Source organism: Mobula hypostoma, chromosome 4 (genome assembly GCF_963921235.1).
Source record: "Mobula hypostoma chromosome 4, sMobHyp1.1, whole genome shotgun sequence".
Taxonomy (NCBI): Eukaryota; Metazoa; Chordata; class Chondrichthyes; order Myliobatiformes; family Myliobatidae; genus Mobula; species Mobula hypostoma.
The window spans coordinates 19,059,801-19,075,523 of record NC_086100.1 but is presented as its reverse complement, the minus strand read 5'-3'; the positions used below and the strand labels follow the sequence as shown (position 1 = coordinate 19,075,523).

The window sequence follows — 15,723 nt, the reverse complement described above, 5'->3', positions numbered from 1 at the left end:
TTACTAGAACTAAGAAAGTTTTATTAAAGAAACAAGCAACACAGTACTCTAATCAAAAGGATAATGAATGCAACAGTTCAGCAATGATAAACATACATGTACACAGAATTAAGATAACAGGATCAATCAAGCTCTATCGTTGTCTAGGGGTAAATGACCAGTTTCAAAGTGACGCAAAGTTCAGTTCAATTTAGTTCAGTTCAGTTCGCAGTAATCGCTGCCGTGGCGATGGACAGCGGGGGGAAGGAGAGAGAGAGCAAAACGAATGAATATTCAAACGGCTTCCACACAGACCTTCGCAGTCAGCTTTCAGGCGAGTCCTTTGTGATGTCGTCTGAGGTCACCGACCGTGACTCCTCCGTTTCCAGATACGATCATTTCCCTGTGGTGAACCTGGCACCCAGGCAAGGGTGGACACACACCAGGTTCCCGCCGATCGTGCCTTTCCACCCTGTGCGTTTATGGCCCAGTACTTCCCACCGACTTGTGAGAGACGCACCACTTCCAGGGTCTTGTTACCTTGGGTGTAGTGTGTCCTGCCTTAGCGAACCTGTCCCTTTTTATCCCCCTGCTGGGGTATCGCCTGTCCATCACTTCAAACAGTTCAGGGTTCAAAGGGTGAGCTGATCTTGACAGCTCTCCTTCCTTCATTAACATCTCCAAATGCTGCTCCATTGTTTTCCTTATCTCTCTCTCTCTCTCCTGAAGACAGGTGGCAGACCAACTGCTGATTCCACTGGTGCCAGCCCAGGCCAGCTACATCTTAATCTATGTGTATTCTTGTCACACCTGTATTATCATGTATTGCATTGTACTGTTGCTGCAAAGTTAACAAATTTCATGACATTTGCCAGTGATATTAAACCTGATTCTGAAGAGGGAAAACACGAGACTGAATAGCATTGGCATTGAGACTCTGCCCTGTTTGAGACGGGGTAGGGCTCAGACGTGTCACCGTTGTCTGGAGCTCAAGCGTACATGCCATGCAACACACATCAAAGTTGCTGGTGAACGCAGCAGGTGTGTTGCTTGAATTTCCAGCATCTGCAGAATTCCTGTTGCTTACATGCCATTGTGGAATTGCTGCACCATGGTCATAACTTTCCTTGGACCATGATGTTCTGCAGACCCTGTCTGCTAACAGTGTCAAAGATCTTAGATCAACATACCAGGAGAACAGGTCAGCATTTTGTTCCTGACACTTCTCTTGCAGCTGCCTTGTCCCAAACTCCGCTTGAATATAGTACCACGCTCCTTCTGGAATCCACACTGGCTCTCTGGTAAGAAATTTGGCAAAGATCTTGCCTTCAATAGTCAGCAAAGATAATCCCTGATAGTTGTTGCAGGACTGTCGGTTTGCCTTTTAGCTGACAGTCCAAAGATGGGTGATGAGTGCACCTTTAAATTCCCATGGAATTGTCTCTTGCTGCCACATAAGTTGGAAGAGCTGATGCAGCTTTTCTGTTAGCATTGTATGACATTCTGTGTAGACCTCAACGATATTGCATCTGGTCCAGGTACTTTGCTGTTAGAGAGCCGATGTTCTGCTTCCTAAGGTCAGTGGAGCATCCAGTGCTTCATTGACAGATACTTGGGACAGGTGATCGATGGCTTCATCATTTATAGTCGAAGGACGATTCAGAACTCTGAAGTGTTCAGCCCACCTATAAAGAATTTTCTTTGTCCGTGATCATTGTGTTCCCATCAGCACTAAGGAGGATGCTGATGATGTGGAGCCATGGACAATTTTTAGTGCAGCGTAGAAGTTCTTTAAATTGTGCCTATCTGCATACATACATGTGTATACCCATGGCAGACTTGGTGACCTCTGCAGTTTGGAAAGGGCAAATGGTGTTTCAAAATTAGTTTTGAAGGTCTTTTCCCAGGATCTTGCATCCTGATTTGTATTAAATTTCTCAACAAAGAAACAACAAACAGGAGGAGGCACATAACTCTTTGAATTGCTTCACTAGTTGGAAAGGTTCATGGCTGACTGACCATCTTCACCATACATCTCTATTACTCTTTAGTGTTTAAAAAAATTTCTGACCAGCCACAACCCTGGTAGAATTGCAAACACTTACAACTCTACACAGATTCTTAACCAAGCAGTTCCTTAATCATTTGAGTCCCTATTCTGGCCTTTTTGGCAAGAGGAAGTGGATTTTTACAATCTTCCCAGTGTTGATGACATCAGTACTCACTGGGTACAATCTCAGCAATACCCTATTTATTTTAAACTTTCCAATTGTACTTCATCTGCCACTTGCTAACCCTGTCACTTGCTACTTACCTCCTCCCACCACTGTACAGTACTAATATTAATCCAAGTGCAGCTCTATTTATCTGACTCACCAAGAACAACTGATGTTAAAAGACACATACAAATTTAGCCATCTCAACAGAATAGCAGTCTCCTCTGTCAATCCAGAATGTATAATTGTTTCCTATAAAGCTCTGAACCATGCATATTTCACTGACCTCATTTCCTGCCAAGATTTTGTTTCAAATCCCAAACTCTCAGCAGAACCACTTTCCTGGTTCTACCAATGTTGCTGATTCCCATGTGAACCATGCCTACTGGTTCCTCTCCTCCCATTCATTGTTTCTCTCCAGCCTTGAGCGGCTGTTCTGAACACTGCCATGAGGCAGACAACACACGCTTTGGGAAGTATCATGTTTATGCAGGATAGTGTATGATTACAGATGGTCAAAATAAGAGTATAAGAGCAAAGAGGTCCTTCTGCAGCTGTACAGGGCCCTGGTGAGACCACACCTGGAGTACTGTGTGCAGTTTTGGTCTCCAAATTTGAGGAAGGACATTCTTGCTATTGAGGGAGTGCAGCGTAGGTTCACAAGGTTAATTCCTGGGATGGTGGGACTGTCTTATGTTGAAAGATTGGAGCGACTGGGCCTGTATACTCTGGAATTTAGAAGGCTGAGAGGGGATCTTATTGAAACATATAAGATTATTAAGGGATTGGACACGCTGCAGGCAGGAAGCATGTTCCCGCTGATGGGTGAGTCCAGAACCAGAGGCCACAGTTTAAGAATTAGGGGTAGGCCATTTAGAATGGAGTTGAGGAAAAACTTTTTCACCCAGAGAGTGGTGGATATATGGAATGCTCTGCCCCAGAAGGCTGTGGAGGCCAAGTTTCTGGATGCTTTCAAAAAAGAGATGGATAGAGCTCTTAAAGATAGTGGAATCAAAGGTTATGGGGATAAGGCAGGAACTGGATACTGATAGTGGATGATCAGCCATGATCACAGTGAATGGCGGTGCTGGCTTGAAGGGCTGAATGGCCTACTCCTGCACCTATTGTCTATTGTCTAAAATGTTTGTATTACTGAATTTTATATGTTAATTATTTAAAATACTGATTGATTGGTTGTCCATCATATCCAATGATAACAACCACAAAGAAACTACGCGGGGGAGTTTTTAAAGTGAGAAGGTTGTTGCACTGGGGATTTCCACTCTCTTAACCTCTGAAGTCTGGGTCCAGTGGTATGAGTAGTCATCACAACGGGGGTTGTGATGGATGATCATGACTTCTGTACCTTGTCATGCCCTTTACTCTCCTAGAAGAATACAGGACCTGCTTCCTGATTGTTGGATCACACTGATCTCATCTGTCCTGTCTCTTGGAGCTGACTTCACATACTAGGACAGGCATGTTCCTGTCTCACTAGGGTATGAGACCCACCAGCTACCCGTACCTGGTTTTGCCTGCCTGTCGAACCAGATGGTGGCTGCTGTCGTGTGCAAACACATACTTGGCACCACAGGTGAGAGCTGAGTGAACATTGGGGTCCACAGGATGAGTGAGCTGCTCCAGAATGGACATAAGCCCCTTCACCAGAGGTCTACCCCTCCTTGGACACCCCATACACCCCATTTTAAAAAATGCTAATCTAATCCAAATTAAAGCCATGAAATTTCTCCTGGAGAATTTATCCCACTTGTGATGCACTATTTAGAGAAGGGCATTTTATTTTGGATATGGCAGCTCAGCTGCAATTGTAGGATTGTAGGAAACAATGTGATAGTCATAGAAAAGTACAGCACAGGAACAGGCCTATTGGCCCATCTAGTCAGTGCTGTACCTATCAGGTCCTCAAGTCCTGGCAACATCCTTGTAGGTTTTCTCTTCACTCTTTCAATCTTATTGACGTCATTCCTGTGGGTAGGTGAACAAAACTGTACACAATACGCCAAATTGGGACTTGCCAATGTTTTATACAACTTCACCAAAAAATCCTAATCTCTGTATTCCCTGTCTATCCAGATACTCTGATTTATGAAAGCCAATGTGCCAAAAGCTTTCTTTATGACCCTGTCAACCTGTGACACCACTTTCAATGAACTATAGACCTGTGTTCCCAGATCCGTTTGTTCCACCACACTCCACAGTGCCCTACTGTTCGCTGTGTAAGTTGGTCCTTCTGATGTGCAACACCTCACACTTGTCTACTTTAAGTTCCATCTGTCATTTTTCAGCCCATTTTTCCAGCTGGTCCAGATCCCACTTCAAGCTCTGTTAGTCTTCTTTGCTGTCCACTGCACCCCCAATCTTGGCGTCATCTGCAAATTTGCTGATCCAGTTAACTACGTTATTATCCAGATCATTGATATAGATGACAAACAACAAAGGATACAGGCACCGATCCCTGCAGCACTCCACTAGTAACAGGCCTCTAGTCAGCGAGGCAACCATCTACCACCACTCTCTGGCTTCTCTCACAAAGCCAAAATCTCATCCAATTTGCTACTTTAGGTCCATGCAGGACCTTGTCAAATGCCTTGCTAGAGTCTATTTAGACAACATTCCCTGCATTGCTTTCATCAACTTTCCTGGTAATATCCTCAAACTTGAAAAGATTGGTTGGGTATGACTGATCACATACAAAGCCATGCTGACTATCTCTCATCAATCCCTGTTTATCCAAATACTCATATATTCAGTCCCTTAGAATACATTCCAATAACTTTCCCACTACTGATGCCAGGCTCACTGGCCTGTAATTTCCTGGTTTATTTTTAGAGACTTTCTTAAACAGTGGAACAACATTAGCTCATCTCTAATCCTTTAATACCTTCTGTCACTAAGGATGATTTAAATCTTTTTTTTCCCCTCCAGTCCTGCTAAAGAGTCTCAGTCTGCAATGCCGACTGTACCCTTTTCTATAGATGCTGCCTGGCCTGCTGAGTTTCTCCAGCATTTTGTGTGTATTGCTTGGATATCTAGCATCTGCAGGTTTTCTCTTGTTTTAAATATCTTTGTTAGGACCCCTGCAATTTCTGCATTTGCCTCTCACAGACTTTGAGGGAACACCTCGTCAGGCCCTGGGGATTTATCCACTCTAATTTGCCTCGAGACAGTAAATGCTTCCTCCTCTAATCCATGTAGGGTCCATGACCTCACTTCTATAGACCCTGTGTCAGTCTGCTGAGTTAATACAGATGCAGAAATTCCATTTAAGAGCCATCTCTTTTGGCTCCCAACATAGATTACCATTTTTATCTTCCAGAGGACCAATCTTGTCCTTTGGAATCCTTTTACTCTGTAGAATCCCTTGGGATTCGCCTTCACCTTGACTGCTAGGGCAATCTGATGCCGCCTTTAAGCCCTCCGGATTTCTTTCAATAAGTGTTTTCTTGCATTTATTTTCCATAGATGCCTCATTTGTTCCTACCTACGTATACCTGCTAGATGAGTTTTAGGACTATAGGATCACAGACAGGTAATCGCAAGCCTGACAGCTCATTAGAAACATGACTTTTACTTCTGTACCATACACCACAGAGAAGATTGGACAACATGCATGTAGACTGCCATGTTTAGTGACATTGCGTTCAAGAAAGGCTTGAAATTGCTGCGCTGTCATCATCTGATTCCACATGAGTAAGTTGTAAAGTCACTGCTTAATGCTCGGTTAAAACAGAAAAGTTCCTGTTTCAAACAGGGCACATAAGTTTGTCAGTGTCATTAAATCCCTCAATAATAGCATTCAACCATGCATCATCAAAACACAAACTGGCCCCGAACTCCTCTATGGTGACTTGTTCTTTATTGAGGAGTTCCTGTTCAATTTCCTAAATCTCTGCCAATTCACTTATATTTTCCAGTGTTTTCAACACCACCTTCCACGGTGATGGTAAATATGTGTCCAGTGCTATTCATTATTCTTCCATCACTTCCTGCACAAGACGGGTCTCTTTGAGGTTGCAGCCTGAGTTATTTTGCATGTGCCCATACCTTTCCAACAGCTTTGCTCAGCTGTTCATCAGTCATGCAACACCTGTAGGTCTCTTTCCATGGGGCAGTGCCACCTTTGTACCAAGCTGTGTACCAGGATGCCACCTCCATCTCTCCTCCCTCTGCTGATTTGCAGCTTTTGTTTCTTGTAATGTATTGGCAGAGTTTTGACTTTCCTTAACTGGGAAATGTTGAATATTTTACTCAGCTGTAGAGGGAGCAGCAGTTAGTGCGCCGGGCTGGGCTTAACCTGTCTGGTGGCTTGCATTTACTTCCAGTCAGATGCCAGTGGTTACAATTTTTTTTGGGCAAGGCACGTCCAAGTTGCTATGGCAATTCCACAGCGGTCTGCAAATATTGTAGTGAAATCCATGGCCCCTGCCCCCAGGCCATCTAGATGGCCTTCTGAAAGCTTGTCATGCTGAATGTTTCTCTTGTGCTTCATGTCTCCATGACAACCCCATCTTATTGGAAACAATTGAAATTTTAAATTCTGGAAAAGATGTGGATTGAAGAACCTGTATAAAAATTGTTTTAATTAAAAATAAAGAATGAGTGACACGTACTTTTTGAATGAGGCTGCAGAATTCCTATTTGAATAAAATTTTAAACCAGAACAGATTAGAAAACAGTGGGTATACACAGCAGGTCGGGCAGCATCTGTGGAAAGGTTTTGGGCCCCATATTTAAGTAAGGATTTGCTGACATTGGAGTGGGGCCAGAAGTTGTTCATGAGAATGATCCTGGGAGTGAAAGTGTTCACATATGCGCGGCATCTTATGATCTACTCTGTACTAGCATTTCCAGGCATCAACATGATCTAGTTCAATTTTCTGATCTTTCTTCACAACTGTGGGGGGGGGGGGGAATCATTTGATTTTAAGATGCATGGGAAAAGAAAACTAATTCTATAAGACCACAAGATATGGGAGAAGAATTAAAGCTTTTGGCCCGTTGAGTCTGCTCTGCCTTTCCACCATGGCTGAATTATTATCCCTCTCAACTCTTGACCCATTCTCCCCATAACCTTTGACTAAGAGCCTAGCAACCTTCACTTTAAGTTTTCCCAATGACTTGGCCTTCACAGGCATCCACAAGCAATGAATTCCACAGATTCACTACCTCTGTTGAATGAAATTCCTCATCTCTGCTTAAAGGGGCATTCTTCTATTGAGGCTGAGCTCTCTAGTCCTAGACTTTCCCCATGTTTACTCTATCCATGGGTTTCAATATTCAGTGGGTTTCATCTGAGATTCCCCTCCCATGCTTCTCAACTTCCAGTACAAGCCCAGAGCCATCAAATGCTCTGTTTGCAGTACTGTGCAAAAGTCTTGGGCACATACTGTATATAGCTAGAGTGCCTAAGACTTTTGCACAGTACTGTATTTGTCAATGTGGAGTGGAGAGCGAGTTTGTAAATCTGGTGCGAGCAAGGGATGTTGGGAATGGCAAGGGTAGAGTGCCATGGGAGGGGTGTGGCCTGGGGTGGTGCAGGTGCAGACACACCCAGCTCTGAGACACCAGGCAAGGTCATTTGATTCCTAACAACTGGTTTATTGAATGACTCTGGTGCTTCCTGCTCCCTCCCCTTACACTTTCCCTTTGCCCAACCATGATTTCCCTCTCCTTGCACCCTTCCCACTCTCAGTCCACAATAGAGACCCATATCAGAATCAGGTTTATCATCACTCACATATGCCATGAAATTTGTTTTTTTTTCCTTTGTGGCAGCAGTACAGTGCAATACATAAAATCGCTACAGTACTGTGCAAAAGTCTTAAGCTCCCCAGCTATATACAAGTGTGGTAAGACTTTTGCACAGTACTGTATGTTAACTGTTAGATTAATTCGTTACAATGGTGCGTTAAGGCAATAGAATAACAGTGCATAATAAAATGTTACAGTACAGAGAACGTGCAGATAGACAAGATGAAAAGTCACAATAAGGTAGATCGAGGTTAAAAGTCAATCTTGGTATACCAGAGAAATAATCAATATTTTGACACCAGTGGAATAGAAGCCTTGAGCCTAGTGGTCCTTACTTTCAGGCTTTTGTATCTTCTGCTTAACAGGAGGTGGGAGGAGGGAAATGTCTGGGGTGGGTGGGATCTGCGTCACTGAGGCAGTGAAAAGTATCGGCAGCCATGGAGGGGAGGCTGGTTTGTGTGACATGCTGAGCTGTGTCTACAACGCTGCATTTTCTTGCAGTTATGGGCAGCGCAATTGCATCTACAGTGCATTGATTTTTTTTTTAAACGGTGAGGGTCGGAGGGGAGATGCTGGATTTCTTTTGCATCCTGAGGAATTAGAGGCCCTAGTGAGTTTTCCTGGCGGTGGCATCAGTGTGGCTGAACCATGACGAGCTATTGATGTTCAGTCCTTGGAACTTGAAGCTGTCAACCCACTTGACCTCAGCACTGCTGATGTAAACAGGAGCATGTGCACCACTTTCCTTCCTGAAATCTATGACCAGCTCTCTTGTCTTGTGACCTTGAGGGAAAGGTTGTTGTCATAACACCATTCTACTAGGCTTTCTACCTCCCTCCTGTACTCCAGCTTATTGTTATTTGGGATGCGGCCCACTGTGGTAGCATCATGCTACTTAAACTGCACTTCCTTGTTGCTTTTGCATGTTGTTTTTGCAAGTTTTTATTTTCAGACTGAATGTGCTCTTGAGAGCAAGAGGCCATGAAAGTAATTTAGTCCCATAAAATGGAACTGCTGTAGGAGAAAGCCGAGACAATTTCATTTCCTTATGATATTTCTTTTGGCAATCAAACTGTCACTTACTCATTTAGTATTATTTTAAATTATGTGGAAGCAAAAGTAAATGAGGATTAACAATGAACTCCTAATTCTCTAAGTATTTAAACTTCAGTGAGATCTACATAACAAAGACTTTCATTTATGAAATGTCTTTTACAAACTCTGTATGATTCAAAGCACGTTACAGTAATGTACTTAAGAAATGTAAGTTCTTTTTATATTGCAGGAAAGGTGGCATGCAGCCAATTGCAGTAAATAGCAACGTGTTGACCTGGCGAACAGCAGTGACTAGAAAACTTGTTTTATTGGTTGGAGGTTAAATCTTGGCCAGGTCACTCGGGAATTTTGTCCTCTATTCTTCAGAGGAAAAATCAATGATACTATTATATCCAACATGCAGGATATACAGGGCCTCAGTTTAATACTTCATCCAGACAACTGAAATTCTGCCACTGCAACATCCATTATAGGTTGTCCTAACTTGAAGGAAAGAATGTCAAGTTCCTTTCTCAGAATGATTGAATTTTACTTCTGCTGAACATTGAAAATTACTGAATCAAATGATACGAATGACTGAATTGGCCAGAGGCTTCAGGCACAGTTTATCTTTGTTTGTCCTCTAGCACAGGACTATCAAAGAAACAGTACAGTGTCTTGTTTGGGCCTAGTCATACAGATGTTTTCAGTCGTGGTTAACTAAGTACTTTGCTATCTGTATGTATGGCTGTTCTGATGTGTCAGAGTGGCAGGGTAGTGAAGCGGTTAGCATTACACTTTACAGTGCCAGCTGTAAGATTGGGGTGCATTCCTGCCACTGTCTGCAGGGAGTCTGTACATTCTCTCCATGACTGCGCAAGTTTCCTCCGGGTGCTGTCGTTTCCTCCCCACATTTTCAAGACGTACAGGTGTGTGTTAGTGAGTTGTGAGCATGCTCTGTTAGCACCAGAAGCATGGTGACACATGTGCGGTGCCCCCAGCACATCTTGGACTGGGTTGGTTGTTGACACAAACAACACATTTCGTTATATGCTTCGATGTACATGTGAGAAATAAAGCTAATCTTGAATGTAAACAATGGATTATTCAAAATAGTAATTAGAATTCAATGAAATCATCTTTACTTATTACCTGTCCCTAATAGGCATCAAGTATCATAGGAAAGGTGGATAACAGTGCTGAAGATGAGGTAGCTGGTTTACAAACAGAGGCAATGTGTAGTGAGGAGAGGCTATTGATAGGGAGAGCTCGCAGTTAACAGGGTGAGCTGCAAATGTAAAAGGCAGACAAAATCGAAAAGGGTGAATACAGGACTGAAGGTGTTATATTTGTGTGCAGTATACGGAGTAAGGTAGATGAAATTGCAGCACTTATGCAGATTGGCAGGTATGATGTTGTAGGCATCACTGGATCACAGCTGAAAGAAGATTATAGCTGGGAGTGTAATGTCCGAGGATACAGATTGTATAGAAAGGACAGGCAGGAAGGCAGAAGGGACCTATTGGTAATAAATTAAATTAACTCATTAGAAAGAGGTGACATAGGGTCAGAAGGTGTTGAATCATAGTGGATAGAGCTAACGAACTGCAAAAGTAATAAAAGACACTGATGGGAGTTCTGTACTGATCTCCAAACAGTAGTAAAGATGCATCCTACAAATTACAATGGGATGTAGAAAATGCGTGTCAAAAGGACGATGTTGCAATAGTCATGGGGGACTTCAACGTGTAGGTAGATTTGGAAAATCCGGTTGGTACTGGATCCCAGGAGGGGGAATTTCCAGAATGCCTACAAGATGGCTTTTTAGAGCAGCTCGTAGTTGAGCCCACTAGGGGATCAGCTTTTCTGGATTAGGTGTTGTGCAATGAATCAGCATTGATTAGAGAGCTTCAGGTAAAAGAACCCTTAGGGGAAAGTGGTTATAATATGACTGAATTCACCCTGAAATTTGAGTAGCCAAAGTCAGATGTATCTATTACAATGGAGTAAAGGGAATTAGAGGCTGAGGGGAGTTGGCCAGAATTAATTGGAAAAGAACACTGGCAGGGATGACAACAGAGCAGCAATGGCTGGAATTTCGGGAACCAATTGGGAAGGTACAGGATATATACATCCAAAGAGGAAGAAGTATTCTAAAGGAAATAAGACACAGTGATGGCTAACAAAAGAAGTCAAAGCCAACTTAAAAGCCAAAGAGTGTGCATATAATAATGCAAAAATTAGTGGGAAGTAAGAAGCTTGGAAGCTTTTAAGAACCAACAGAACCAAATAAAAAGAAAATATCATTAAGAAGGTAAAGATGGAATATGAAAGTAAGCTAGCCAATAACATTAAAAAAGATACCAAAAGTTTCTTCAGATACTAAAGTGTAAAAGAGGCAAAAGTGGATATTGGACCACTGGAAAATAATGCTGAAGAGTTGATAATGGAGGACAAGGGAATGGCAGATGAACTGAATAAGTATTTTTCACTGGAAGACACTAGCAGTATGGTGGAAGTTCCAGGTGTCAGGTCATGAAGTGTGTGAAGTTACCATAAATAGAGAAGGTTCTTGGGAAACTGAGGGGTCTGAAGATAGATAAGTCACCCAGACCAGATGGTGTACACCACACAATTCTGAAAGAGGTGGCTGAAGAGATCGTGGAGGCATTAGTAATCACTAGATTCTGGAATGGTTCAGGAAGACTGGAAAATTGCAAATGCACTCCACTTTTCAAGAAGGGAGAGAGGCAGAAGAAAAGAAACAATAGGCCAGTTAGTCTGACCTCAGTCATTGGGAAGTTGTTGGAGTTGATTATTAAGGATGAGGTCTCGGGACACTCGGAGGCACATAGACAATAAGCTGTAGTCAGCATTGTTTCCTCAAGGGAAAATCTTGCCTTATAAATCTGTTGGAATTCTTTGAAGAAGTAACAAGCAGTATAGAAAAAGGAAAATCCAAGTATAGAGTTCATCCTTGGAACAGCTGCAGTCCTCCAACTGGAGGTACTCTAATACTGTTGGAGGGAATTCCAGAGTTAAAACCCCCTAACAATGAGGCAGTGCTGATCTCTTTCCCAGGTTGGGTAACGAGTGGGTTAACTTGCAGGTGTTCCTGTTCATGTGACCCTTGTTCTCGCAAGCAGAGATTATGGTCTTGTGAGGTGCTGTTGGTGTGCATAGTAGAATAATGGTAATGTATTTTGAGGATGACGTGCTGCAGATGGGATTAAGGGAATTAGTTTAGGGTGATGGGGTTGTCATTCAAATGGGATGTATTGGCCTGACTGATGTTGAAATTCTTGAATATTGCTGAAGTTTCAGTCAGAATATTTTTTTTTAAATCATTGTCCTATAGGACATGACATTTGTTGTGCAGCAATACAGTGCAAAGACATTAAAACTATTATAAATCACAAAATAAGCAGTGCACAAATAAGGAATGAAGAGGGGTTCATGAACTGTTCAAAAATCTGATGGAGGGGAAGAAACTATTCCTGCATTATCTGCAGGCTCCTCTATCTCCTCCCTGATGATAGTAATGAGAAGAGGCACCACTTCTTGAAGATGTCCTCTGAATCCACGTCTCGCAAACTCTTCCAACAAACTTCCTGTGAGAGTGACACTAATCCTCAAAACTAATGGAGATCTTTTCAATTTATGGTGACTGGTGAACTTTGGGAGTCAAGTTGAGGTGTACAGCTAACACTTCTGTTTTTGCATGGCCAGAGACGCAGCTCCAAGCCAATAAAGACCTTGGATGTTACAGAAACACAGAAAACCTACAGCACAATACAGGCCCTTCAGCCCACAAAGCTGTGCCGAATATGTCCTTACCTTAGAAATTACCTAGGGTTACCCCTAGCCCTCTATTTTTCTGAACTCCATGTAGCTGTCCAGGAGTCTCTTAAAAGACCCTATCGTATCCGCCTCCACCATCGTCGCCAGCAGCCCATTGCATGCACTCACCACTCTCTGCGTTTTAAAAAGAACTTACCCCTGACATGTCCTCTGCACCTACTTCCAAGCAACTTAAAACTGTGCCCTCTCATGCTAGCCATTTCAGCCCTGGGAAAAAGCCTCTATCCACATGATCAATGCCTCTCGTCATCTTAGACACTTCTATCAGGTCACCTCTCATACTCTGTCGCTTCAAGGAAAAAAGGCCTCATAAGGCATTCTTCCCAAACCAGGCAACATCCTTGTAAATCTCCTCTGCACCCTTTCTATGGTTTCCACATCTCTTCCTATAGTGAGGCAACCAGAACTGAGCACAGTACTCCAAGTGGGGCCTGACCAGGGTCCTATAATGCTGCAATATTACCTCTCGGCTCCTAAACTCAATCCCACGATTGATGAAGGCCAGTGCACCGTATGCTTTCTTAACCACAGAGTCAACCTGCACAGCAGCTTTGAGTGTCCTGTGGACTCGGACCCCAAGATCCCTCTGATCTTCCGCACTGCCAAGAGTCTTACCATAATACTATATTCTGTCATCATATTTGACCTACCAAAATGAACCACCTCACACTTATCTGGGTTGAACTCCGTCTGTCACTTCTCAGTCCAGTTTTGCATCATATCAATGTCCCACTGTAACCTCTGACAGCCCTCCACACTATCCACAACACCTCCAACCTTTGTGTCATCAATATATTTTACTAACCCATCCCTCCACTTCTTCATCCAGGTCATTTACAAAAATCATGAAGAGCAGGGGTCCCAGAACAGATCCCTGAGGCACACTACTGGTGACTGACCTCCATGCAGAAAATTTCCTGTCTACAATCACTCTTTGCCTTCTGTGGGCAAGCCAGTTCTGGATCCACAAAGCAATGTCCCCTTGGATCCCATGCCTCCCATGCCTCCTTACTTTCTCAATAAGCCTTGCATGGGGTACCTTGTCAAATGCCTTGCTGAAATCCATATACACTATATCTACTGCTCTATCTTCATCAATGTGTTTAGTCACATCCTCAAAAAATTTATTCAGGCATGTAGGGCATGACCTGCCTTTAACAAAGCCATGCTGACTATTCCTAATCATATTATGCCTCTCCAAATGTTCATAAGTCTTGCCTCTTAAGATCTTCTTCATCAACTTACTGACTACTGAAGTAAGACTCACTGGTCTATAATTTCCTGGGCTATCTCTACTCCCTTTTTTGAATAAAGGAACAACATCCACAACCCTCCAATCCTCCAGAAACCTCTCCCATCCCCATTGATGATGCAAAGATCATTGCTGGATGCTCAGCAATCTCCACCCCCCGCCCCCCCGCCTCCCACAGTAGCCTGTGGTACGTTTCGTCGGGTCCTAGTGACTTATCCAACTTGATGATTTCCAAAAGCTCCAGCACATCCTCTTTCTTAGTATCTTCATGCAGGAGTTTAGAAGAATGAGGGGATACCTTATTGAAACCTATTGAATATTCAAAGGCCAGGACAGAGTGGATAAGGAGAAGTTGTTCCCTATGGTGGGTGAATCTTGGACCATAGGGTACAGACTCAGAATAGAGAGATGTCCATTTAGAACAGAGATGGAAGGAAGTTCTTTAGCCGGAGAATGGTGAATCTATGGGCTATATTGCCACAATCAGCTGTGGAAGCCAAGTTGGTGAGTATATTTAAAGCAACATACATCAAAGTATTGTTTGAGTATATTTAAAGCATTGGTTGATAGGTTGTTGGTTTGTCAGGATGTCAAAGGTTACAGGGAGAAGGGAGGAGAATGGGTTGAGAGCGATGATAAATCAACCATGATGGAATGGCAGAGGAGGCTCAATGGGCCGAGTGGACTAATTCTGCTTCTATGTCTTATGGTCTTGTGTATACTGAAAGGTGCCAGGAAAATGGCAAGTAACATCATGAAGGATGTCACCCACCCTGCTCATGAACTGCTTGTTCCATTCCTATCAGGGAGGAAGTTGTGTAGCATCCATGCCAGGACCACCAGACTCAAACAGTTGCTGTCCCCAAACAGTAAGACTGATCAACCAACACCTTCACCCACTAACCTAGTCCTCCATAACCCCATCCACCACTACTTACAATTTCCTGTCAGAGTCACCTTATGTGCAGCAACTCCTGTTGATAAATTTTTAAGGGAATTGGGGTATTCTCAGATTCTTGTAAATAATGGGTTAAGGTTGAGTACAGACTGTGTCTGTGTATTCTGGTTTGTGAATGGCTATTTAAAAACGTAAACAAGAGGAATTCTGCGGATGCTGGAAATTCAAGCAACACACATCAAAGTTGCTGGTGAACGCAGCAGGCCAGGCAGCATCTCTAGGAAGAGGTACAGTCGACGTTTCAGGCCGAGACCCTTCGTCAGGACTAACTGAAGGAAGAGCTAGTAAGAGATTTGAAAGTGGGAGGGAGAGGGGGAGATCCAAAATGATAGGAGAGGACAGGAGGGGGAGGGATGGAGCCAAGAGCTGGACAGGTGATTGGCAAAAGGGATATGAGAGGATCATGGGATAGGAGGCCCAGGGAGAAAGAAAAGGGGGAGGGGGGGAAAACCCAGAGGATGGGCAAGGAGTATAGTCAGAGGGAGAAAAAGAAGAGAGAGAGAGAGAGAGAGAAAGAATGTGTGTATATAAATAACGGATGGGGTACGAGGGGGAGGTGGGGCATTAGCGGAAGTTAGAGAAGTCAATGTTCATGCCATCAGGTTGGAGGCTACCCAGACGGAATATAAGGTGTTGTTCCTCCAACCTGA

The 15,723-nt window shown here is 43.3% G+C and overlaps 1 protein-coding gene and 1 pseudogene across 2 annotated transcripts in view; one reads left to right on the top strand and one right to left on the bottom strand.

The window, feature by feature from the left end:
- The window catches only part of rnf13 (ring finger protein 13), a 273,999-nt gene that overhangs the window by 43,037 nt on the left and 215,239 nt on the right, over positions 1-15,723 (top strand). The window lies entirely within an intron of this gene.
- On the bottom strand, positions 5,728-6,492 carry LOC134344735 (RPA-interacting protein A-like; annotated as a pseudogene).